Source organism: Lissotriton vulgaris, chromosome 1_1, assembly GCF_964263255.1.
Source record: "Lissotriton vulgaris chromosome 1_1, aLisVul1.2, whole genome shotgun sequence".
Taxonomy (NCBI): domain Eukaryota; kingdom Metazoa; phylum Chordata; class Amphibia; order Caudata; family Salamandridae; genus Lissotriton; species Lissotriton vulgaris.
In genome coordinates, this window is record NC_141685.1 from 56,584,611 (window position 1) to 56,593,840 (window position 9,230).

The window sequence follows — 9,230 nt, forward strand, 5'->3', positions numbered from 1 at the left end:
TTTTGGTGTAATGCCGGTTCGAGTCGTCTCGTGCAATTGGAATTTTTCCATAATAGACTATAAAAACCAAAGCTTGCCCTGACACACCTTTCTCAAACTTTGCTATAATAGGGGGTTAGGGGTTTCCCCATGCCGAGGGCAAGCTTGACAAAAAAAGAAGGGACCATTGTTCAATAAATGGCCAGTAAGGGATTGGGACCTTTTACCCCTCATTCTCACTAACCCAAGCACTAGAGCACATAGCTCTGCCAACTGGGCGGTACAGTCACCTAAGGTCTGCATGTGCACGACATCGGACTTGAATTCTATATTCATCATGGTACCAGCCACGATTGCGCCGGCCACTGATTAAGAATGCTATAAGATCCTATCGCCGGTTGTGCCGAACCATCAGTGTAAATGATACAATGGTAATCCTCAAGCGTGCAGATGGACAGAGGAACAGGATGAACAAACTCATACTGTAAGAACTCCTGAGTTTGCAATGAGGGATCAAAGATAAATGTGACATCCGGAGATGTCAACGAAGTTGCCCATTGTATCCAATTAGGATATAAAACTTTAGAAGTTGGTACACTGGCTTTCATCACTGCTTCAAATGCAGGATAAGGTGTAACAACCAACATGTGTGTTCCTTGTGGCAGCGCTTTCTCTTTTAGAATCGCCATCTGTACAGCTGTCAAGACTTTCTCGACAGAAGAAAATCGCTTTTCAGCCGAAGTGTACAAGTGTAACTTGTAAGCGATAGGCACTGTGTCTCCTTCATTAAACGTCAAGTACCTGAAACCCACAGCACCAGGCACAATTCTTATTACCAGGTTAGTGTGGTTATCATGAGTCAATAAGTACTTAGATTCAAGATCAGACTGCAAAAATTGCAGAATAGCTGAATGTTCAGGCAGCCAGCATGACTTGGTAAAAGTTGGTCGTATCAAAGCATATAGAGGTTTGATACGCTGGGCATAATCGGGAAAATAAGTACGCCCGAAATTCAAAAATCCCAGCAAGGATTGTAGTTTTTTCAGAATTGTAGGAGACCATAAACATGCGCATTTCTCCAGGAAGTGAGGTGCAAGACCTCTACCTTCATTGTTGAGCTCATAGCCCAGGAACAACACTGTGAACTCCGCAATGTCTGACTTTGCAAAGTTAAATTTATAACCGAAATCCGCAAACATAACTATGATGCGGTCAATGCGACACAGATGCAGCCATAATTCATCGAGCATGAGATAAATATCATCAATGTACGAGTACGCATCAGGATCAATGCCATCTAAGAAAGAGACGACACGTGCGGCAAAGACACCTGGGCTGTTTTTATAGCCCATGGCCAATCTTTTAAATTGTTTTTGATTGCCGCCGCAAGTGAGCGCTGTCCATTGACTACTAACAGAGGACAGGATATGACTAAAAAAGCCATTTGAAATGTCTAGTGTGATCTTAAATCTTTTTCGCATCAGACTGTTAACAAGAGCTGAACTGTGGGTGTTCCGTACTGCACATGTACGACAATGTGATAATCCAAAACCAGGCAGTACGACCCATCAGGTTTGGTAACAGTGAAACAAGGATTATTCATGGGTGACACACATGTCTCAATGACACCTTGATATTCTAATTGTTCAAGGATATCCGCAATGGGGGCTTTAGCCAATCGCCGCATGGGATAGCGGGGTGGTGGCTGTGGCATAAACTGCAATGGAATCTCTGGTCTGGGAGACAGTTTAGCCCACCTGACTTGAGTACGGTACAACGCAGGTGCGAGCACCAGAGCACACTCTTCTGCAAAGTTCTGCGGACTGCTCCGTGGGCACGGTGTGCGGAAAACTAGGGAGGGTGACCTCCTCCCCTCTTGGAGCGGCCAAAATGAAACGCGGGGGGCCAGTCTGCCTCAGCTAACAGAATGTCATATGTAGAGGTCAGATGTTCCCAAAAAATCCCTTTTATTACATGTTGGATGTCACCTTCTATTAAAATAACTATATCATATAGTCTGTCAGGGGGGGCCACTCTAGTGTCAGTAGTTTCCATTGTGATAAAAGTGTCAGTTGCTGTCGCCTTCAGATATGGACGCAGTGCTTGCTGCACTATTGTAACCTCCGCTGCGCTGTCGAGCAGCGTTAATGCCCATGTCAGGATCCGAAGCTGTGTTCTCACTATCCGTGGCATACCTTTCGGTTAACGCAGCAACTTTCTTTTTCTGAAAATGAGGGTGTTAACGTGGGAAGTCTTCCAGCTTGCCTTCACCATCAGATGGGCGGGGCTGCTCACGTGCTTGTTGGGCACCCCAACACCTGCCGTGTTCTCCTCCACCGGCTTGCACATCCGATGTTTCCTGTGAACGTTGCTCAGGAACCTGAAATCTATCAGGAGACCTAATTCTTGCGTGGTCGCGCAAATCATAAGTGTGCTCAGTAGATGCTGGTATCGGCGACGCTAGACGGCGTGCCGAATTACTTCGCACATCCTGCTGCAAATACTTTACCCCAATTCTCACAATCTGTTACCTCTGGCAATAAGTCTTTCTGCAAACTAATTGTGAGAATCCTGTGTTTTTCCACAGGAGTGGTATTAGGAAACACTGCTTCCAGTTGGTCAAATTTCTCAGCAAGCCAATAAGGCATATCGTACTTAGTTTGAGGGTGCTTGCCCATTACCGAATAAACCGAAATAACCATGACTGGACTAATCGACATCCCGGCCGGTCCAACTTGTTCCGCTGCAAGAAACATATTGAACTAAAGCCCTATGTACCCCAACAAGATGTATTGAGGTTCTGTGGTTTTCGACTTCGCTCTGTATCTAGCCGCCATTTTGTGATAGCCGCCATTTTGTGTTGCCTTCACTCAGGCTGCACGGCGAACATAGTGTTTTTGCCTTTCCAGCTGCTATGCGTCTCCTCTGTTAAAAAGTAACCCTTTGTCCTTGTTTACAAAACCAATGTCAGGGTCTGGCGAGTCCATTAATCTATGTCTAGTCTGATTGATCCTTGTCTTAGTTGACTGTTTGGGTCCCACCATTCTTCGCTTACTTTATCTTATTTGACTGGCCTTCACCATTCTCTCCTTGTATTTTCCTATTACACAACTATCCTTTGAAGCACACAAATACGTCCTGTCACCTGCAAATTGAATTACATGTACTAGCATTGATTAACTTGAGGGGAGGGGAAAACACGGGGTCTGAAAGAAGGGCGTATTCGAGATACTCGATAGCTTGTTTTCAAACTTTTACTATTTGTCAGTTTTGTATGTTTGGGAGTCGATATTGTAAATATGTGTCCTATATAAGAGTGTGCGTCACGGAATTAAGTGGCAGTCTCCTGAGAACTTACCATTGGTGTACTTCTAGGACCACTGTGCTTAGCGGCAGCTAATAAACCTGATTTTCTACGCCTAACAGAGTGTCTCGTCTCTCTGTTTGACAAGGCAGGTGAACCCGGAGATTTTAGGCGTGCCCTGCGCCGCTCGGCCCATAAGGCCCAGTTCTCCAATTGGCGTCCCAACGTGTGGGCGGCTTCAGTGGTAGTGGTTCAGCCCAAGGATCGAGAGGAGCTTCGCAAGAAAATTCTGGAGGAATCGCGAACCACATCAAGCGACCCCTGTATTTTTTTTTCACAACCAAGTTTATTGGAGCATAAGAATGACATACATGTGGCACCTTCCCACACCAAGATCACCACATCAAGATCAATGTATCGATAATATACACAAGAGATAGTAATCAATCATTAATGAAGCTCAGCTTTAAAAGAAAAAGACCCCCCCCACCACCCAACCGAACCCCAACTATACCCCCACCCGCACCCACTGTCCCACCCCCCCTTCCACACATGTACAGAGGCAACATAAATACGGTGTGCATAAGAGAAGCAGGTACAATGCAACCCGGGTTGTGCCAGTAAGGCCAGAGACAGTGCTGCGATCATATGTCCTCCTCCGGTTCTGCCGGGGGCTCCAAGGATAAACCACGGTAGTCGGCCCACCGCTTCCAGATCCTGAAGTGCTTGCGCGGGCAGCCCCGCGCCTCAAAGATCGGTTTCTCAAGACCCATAAAGTAGTCCAGCCCCGCCTTCCATGCCGACAGGGGGGGGGCCCTCACAGATTTCCAGGCCCGAGCCAAGTCACGCTTGGCGACCACCAGGCCCAGCAGTAGCAGATGACGCTTATAAATGTTGCCCCCAACCCCTTCCATGATGTGCAGCAGGCCTAGCCGGTGGGTACGGGGAAGGTCCCAACCCAGAACCTCAGCCAGACAAGTCCATACGCCCCTCCAGAAGCCAGCCACGCGACCACACGACCATACTGTATGCAACAAGGTGCCAGGCACTTCTCCACACCGCAGGCACTCCGACGACGCAATCAAACCAGCCTTCCACAGTCGTTCACGCGTGTAATAGGCCCGGTGCAGATACTTGAATTGTATAAGGCGGAGCCGGACCGCGATAGCGGCGCCACGTGGGGACTCCAGGGCCTCTCTCCAGTCGTCCTCATCCAGGGTGCCCACGTCCACCTCCCAAGTTTCCCGGAGGGAGCTGAGAGTAGACGAGCAATGAATAACAAGGGTCTGATAGATCCTAGAGACCTTTTTGTCCCCCAAATCACCCATAAAGACTTTTGCCTCGATCGGACTAAACTCCGGGAGGGAGTCGAGGCCGGCTATACTAGGGGCGAGGGCATGGCGTAGCTGCAGGTAGCGGAAGAACTGGGTCGAATGCATCTGAAAGTCCACTTGGAGGTCAGCAAAGGATTTGAGAGTCGCGCCGGACATGACGTGGCCCAGTTGCGTTATTCCGATAGCCTCCCAACCCTCGAACCCAGCCAGGGCCGCTAGTTCCGGGAGCAGACCATTATGCCACAACGGCGTTTCCGCCGTTAATTTGCCCCACCATCCCATGCGACGCAACGACTGCCGCCACACTGCAAAGACGACCCTCGTTACCGAGGGCAACCCACGGCGTATACGCGCCGAGTGGAGAATGGTGTGGAGCGTACGGTCACCCATAAGGTGCCTTTCAAGAGCGTACGCCGGATCACCCCTGTCCCCGTACCACCAGTCATTAAGGACAAGGAGATGCGAAGCTTGGTAGTAGGAGAGGAGATCGGACGTGGCCAAGCCGCCGCAGTAGGTGGATAAGAAACACGTCTTCAGGGCCACCCTGGCTGCTCCACCCTCCCACAGGAAGCGGCCCAGCACGGAGTTCACCTGGCGGAACCATTCCATGCCAATAGGGTGCGGGAAATGTTGGAGTTGGTACAACAGCCTTGGCAATGCCACCATCTTGAAGATGGCCGACCTCCCAAAAATCGTAAGCGGCATCCTGGACCACGTTTTAACATCCGTCTGGACCCGTTCCCACACTGGCAGGACACTACGAGACCAGGCCACGGCCCGCGAAGTCGAGAGGTAAACACCCAGGTACTTCAGGCCATCCGTCGCTACACGCAGGTCGACCGTCCAACCATCGGTAACCGCTCCACCACGTAAAACCCATAGGGTCGATTTAGAAGGGTTAAGGGTAAGCCCAGAGACTTCGCCAAACCCCCTCATGATCTCCATGATGCGAGGGCCAGAGCGCCGCAGGTCCGTAAGGAACAGGAGGACATCATCCGCGTAGAGTGCAATTTTATCTGTAAGGGTATCGCTCCACACAAATCCTCTCACCTGGGCGTCTAGTCGCACCCGCGACGCGAGGGGCTCCATGGCCAGGGCAAATAGGTACGGGGACAACGGGCAACCCTGGCGGGTACCGCGGCCGATTGGGAAGCGACCCGAGACCGCGCCTGCCACTCGGACCGACGCCGTAACATTGGTATAAAGGAGACGGACATAGGAGAGAAAGACTGGTCCGAGGTTTAGGCGGGCCAACAATGTGAAGAGATACACCCAGCTCACCGAGTCAAAGGCTCGGTCCATGTCCGCCAGGAGAAGTGCGGCTTGTTCATCTCCAGCGCTCATGGCGTCGACCGCTGCCTGCGCCCGCCGGATATTATGTCGGGTGGCTCTGTGCGGCATGAACCCGGCCTGGTCGGGGTGGACCAGGTCGGTTATGTGGGGCAGAAGGCGATTCGCCAGAGCTTTCGCCAAGACCTTGGCCTCGATGTTGAGGAGGGAGATAGGCCTGTAGGAGTCGTGGCGGTCAGGTGCCCTACCAGGCTTCAAAAAGACCACTATCTCGGCGTGGCGCCAATCAGGAGGTAGTTCGCCGCCAGACCGCGCTGCCTCCAGCGCATTGCGGAAGTGGGGTCCCAGCTGAACGTGGAATTTTTTATAAAATTCGGCAGGATAGCCACTTGGGCCGGGAGCTTTCCCGGTGTTCAGCTGGCCAAGGGCTTCCCCTAGCTCCTCAGACGTAAGCGGGACCTCTAAGGCCAGTCTAGTCTCCTCCGGGACTGCCTGAGGGAGTAGGTCATCTAGGTACGAGGCAATCTCGCTCTCTCCCAGTGGGTCTCGGGGAGCGTATTGTGTCTCATAGTAGCGGGCAAAGCTGGCCGCCAGTAGGTCCGGATCGGTCATGACTGAGCCATCCTCCGCCGTGAGGCCGGGCAGCTCCAGGGGCTGGAGCGTCGCCTGGCATAGTCTATGCAGCATGGTGCAGGACTTATCGCCCCACTGGTACACCCTACTGCGCGTGGCGAGCCATGCTAGTCGGGCCTCCTCATGAAGGACAGAGGAGTAAGTCTGCTGTGCCTGCAGGAGCCGACGCACCACACCATCCTCACCCCCAAGTCTGCTACGCTGCTCCAACTCCTCCACATGGGCCGCGGCTGCCACAATGACCTCCCGGTGCTCCCGCCGGGCCGCCGCGCACCAAGCTATGTCAATGCCCCGAATCGTGGGCTTCAGTGCCTCCCACACTACAACTGCGCCGGCGTCCCCCACCAGATTCTCGCGCCAGAAATGGTCAATTGCCTCCCGAAGGTGCGCCACATAGTCCGGCCGCTGCAGCTGCCAGGCTGACATACGCCAGCGAAAAGGTTGTCGTTTAACGGGGAGGGTCAGAGTGGCCAGGACAGGGGAGTGATCTGAAAGGCCCCTGGGGAGTATCGTGGCGTCCCGAACGCGACTCAGGCAGGCCCCCGGTACGAACAAGTAGTCGAGCCTCGAAAAAGACCCATGCACCGCCGATACATATGTGAAGGCCTGTACCGCAGGATGAAAATGCCGCCACACATCCACCCAGCCCAGACTGCGCACCGTCGCACTCAACCGGGTGGGGGCAGCCGCGGGGGGGGGGTCAGACACCACATGCACTCGCCGCCGGCGGTCCAGGCCCACATCCATGACTTCATTCCAATCACCTCCCACCACAGTCAGGACCTCAGGGATCTCGTCCCACAATGCAAACAGCCGCTCAGACAGAGCCCATTGCAGGGGGGGAGGGGCGTAAACACTCCCAAAAACCACCGGCTCGGCACCCAGTAGGCCCTTAACAAAGACAAATCTGCCCTGGGGGTCAATCCATTGCTTCTCGTGGACATAGGCCACCCTACGATGAATCAGTATGGCCACCCCCCGTGAGCCCCTCGTAAAGCCAGCATGATAGACCTGGTGGTAGCCGAATCTCTGGAGGCTAAGGGCCTTGGAGCCCAACATGTGTGTTTCCTGAAGCAGAAGGACATCCACCATCTCCCGTTTCCCCCACCGCAACACTGCCCCACGCTTAATCTTATCCAGGACACCTCGCACATTCCATGTCACCACCCGCAGGGTCTTCAAAGGAGGCACGTTCGCAGCATTAGCCATTATCAACATACAGTCCAAAGTCCGGCCCACCCTCCCACCCAGGTGCTACCCGCAGATAGACAGAAAATCCAGCCCCCGACATGTGTGGATCCACCCCCCCAACCCACCAATGCAACAACCCCGTTCCAACCCTGAGTCCCCCCAACAACAAGCGCAACACCATAACATCCCCCCACACCCCGCACCCACCACCCCAATACCTCAGAAAACAGTGAAGTACCTGTCGCGGCATGGAGAGACCCGAGCCCAGAACAGAGGACTCAAGGCCCGCCATACCAATGGATCCCCAAACCCCCACCAAAACACACACTCACCACCCCCCAACCAACACTCACATCCGTGAGGGTCTGAGGCCCGTATAAAGTACCCTCCGAGCCACACAGTGTCCCATGTCTATAGCTGGAGTCTCCACACGGGAGCCGGCCGGCACCTCAAGAACAAGATAGAATAGTCTCACCGGCCAAAGCAGAGCACGTCCATTCGCAGCTTACAGAGTATGTGTAGGCCCAACAGTGTTCAGCTGCCCGCTTCGGAGTGTTCAGAGTCCCTAGCGTCGCCCGATTGCGACGCACAGGCGGACGCCGACCTTTTCTTGGAGCGAGACCGCCGATGTCGGCCCTTCCTGGGCTGGCGATGTGTCCGCTCCGGCGACGATCTCGGAGACCTGCCCGGATCCAGTCCTGGCTGCGCGTGGGGCCGGAGTCGCACCGCCTCGTCCGTCCAGCGAGATACCTCCTCGGGCGAGTCGAAGAAATGGGTACGGGATTGATAGATCACCCGCAGACGCGCTGGATACAGGAGCGAGTATTGGAGCTTGAGGCCCCGGAGCTTAGCCTTAGCGTCCATGAAGGATTGCCGCTGCTGTTGCACCATTTTCGTGTAGTCCGGGAAAATCATGATGGTATGATTTTCGAAGGCGAGGGAGCCCTTGTTCCTCGCCTCCCGCAGGATGACATCCCGGTCGTGATAGTTCAGCAGGCGGGCTATAACCGGCCGTGGTCGCTCACCTTCCGGCGGCCGCTGGGCCAGAGCCCTATGGGCCCTCTCGATCACAAAGCATTTAGAAAGCGCCCCTTCAGGGAGCCAGCCCTCCAGCCACTCGGTTAGGAACCTCTCCATGCTGTCCTTCTCGCACCGCTCCGGAAAGCCGATGAAGCGGAGGTTGTTGCGCCTCGCGCGCCCTTCAGCATCCTCCACGCGGGCCGCCAGTGTCCTCTGGACGCTTTCCACCTCCGCTAGGCGCTTCTTTAGGCCACTAACGTCCGCCTCAGTCTCCGTGATGCGGGTCTCGGCCCCGGCGATCCGCTCCACTGCATTGCGAAGGTCCTGGCGCAGGAGTGTGACATCCGCCCCAACCGCTCCTATCTTGGCATCAAGCATGTCCCGAGACTGGGTGATGGCCGCCAGGATAGCTGTATTGTCTGGTCCGGGGCCGCCGCTGCCACCGGTCGCCCCGGCGCCACCACTCGGCCCCGTGAATT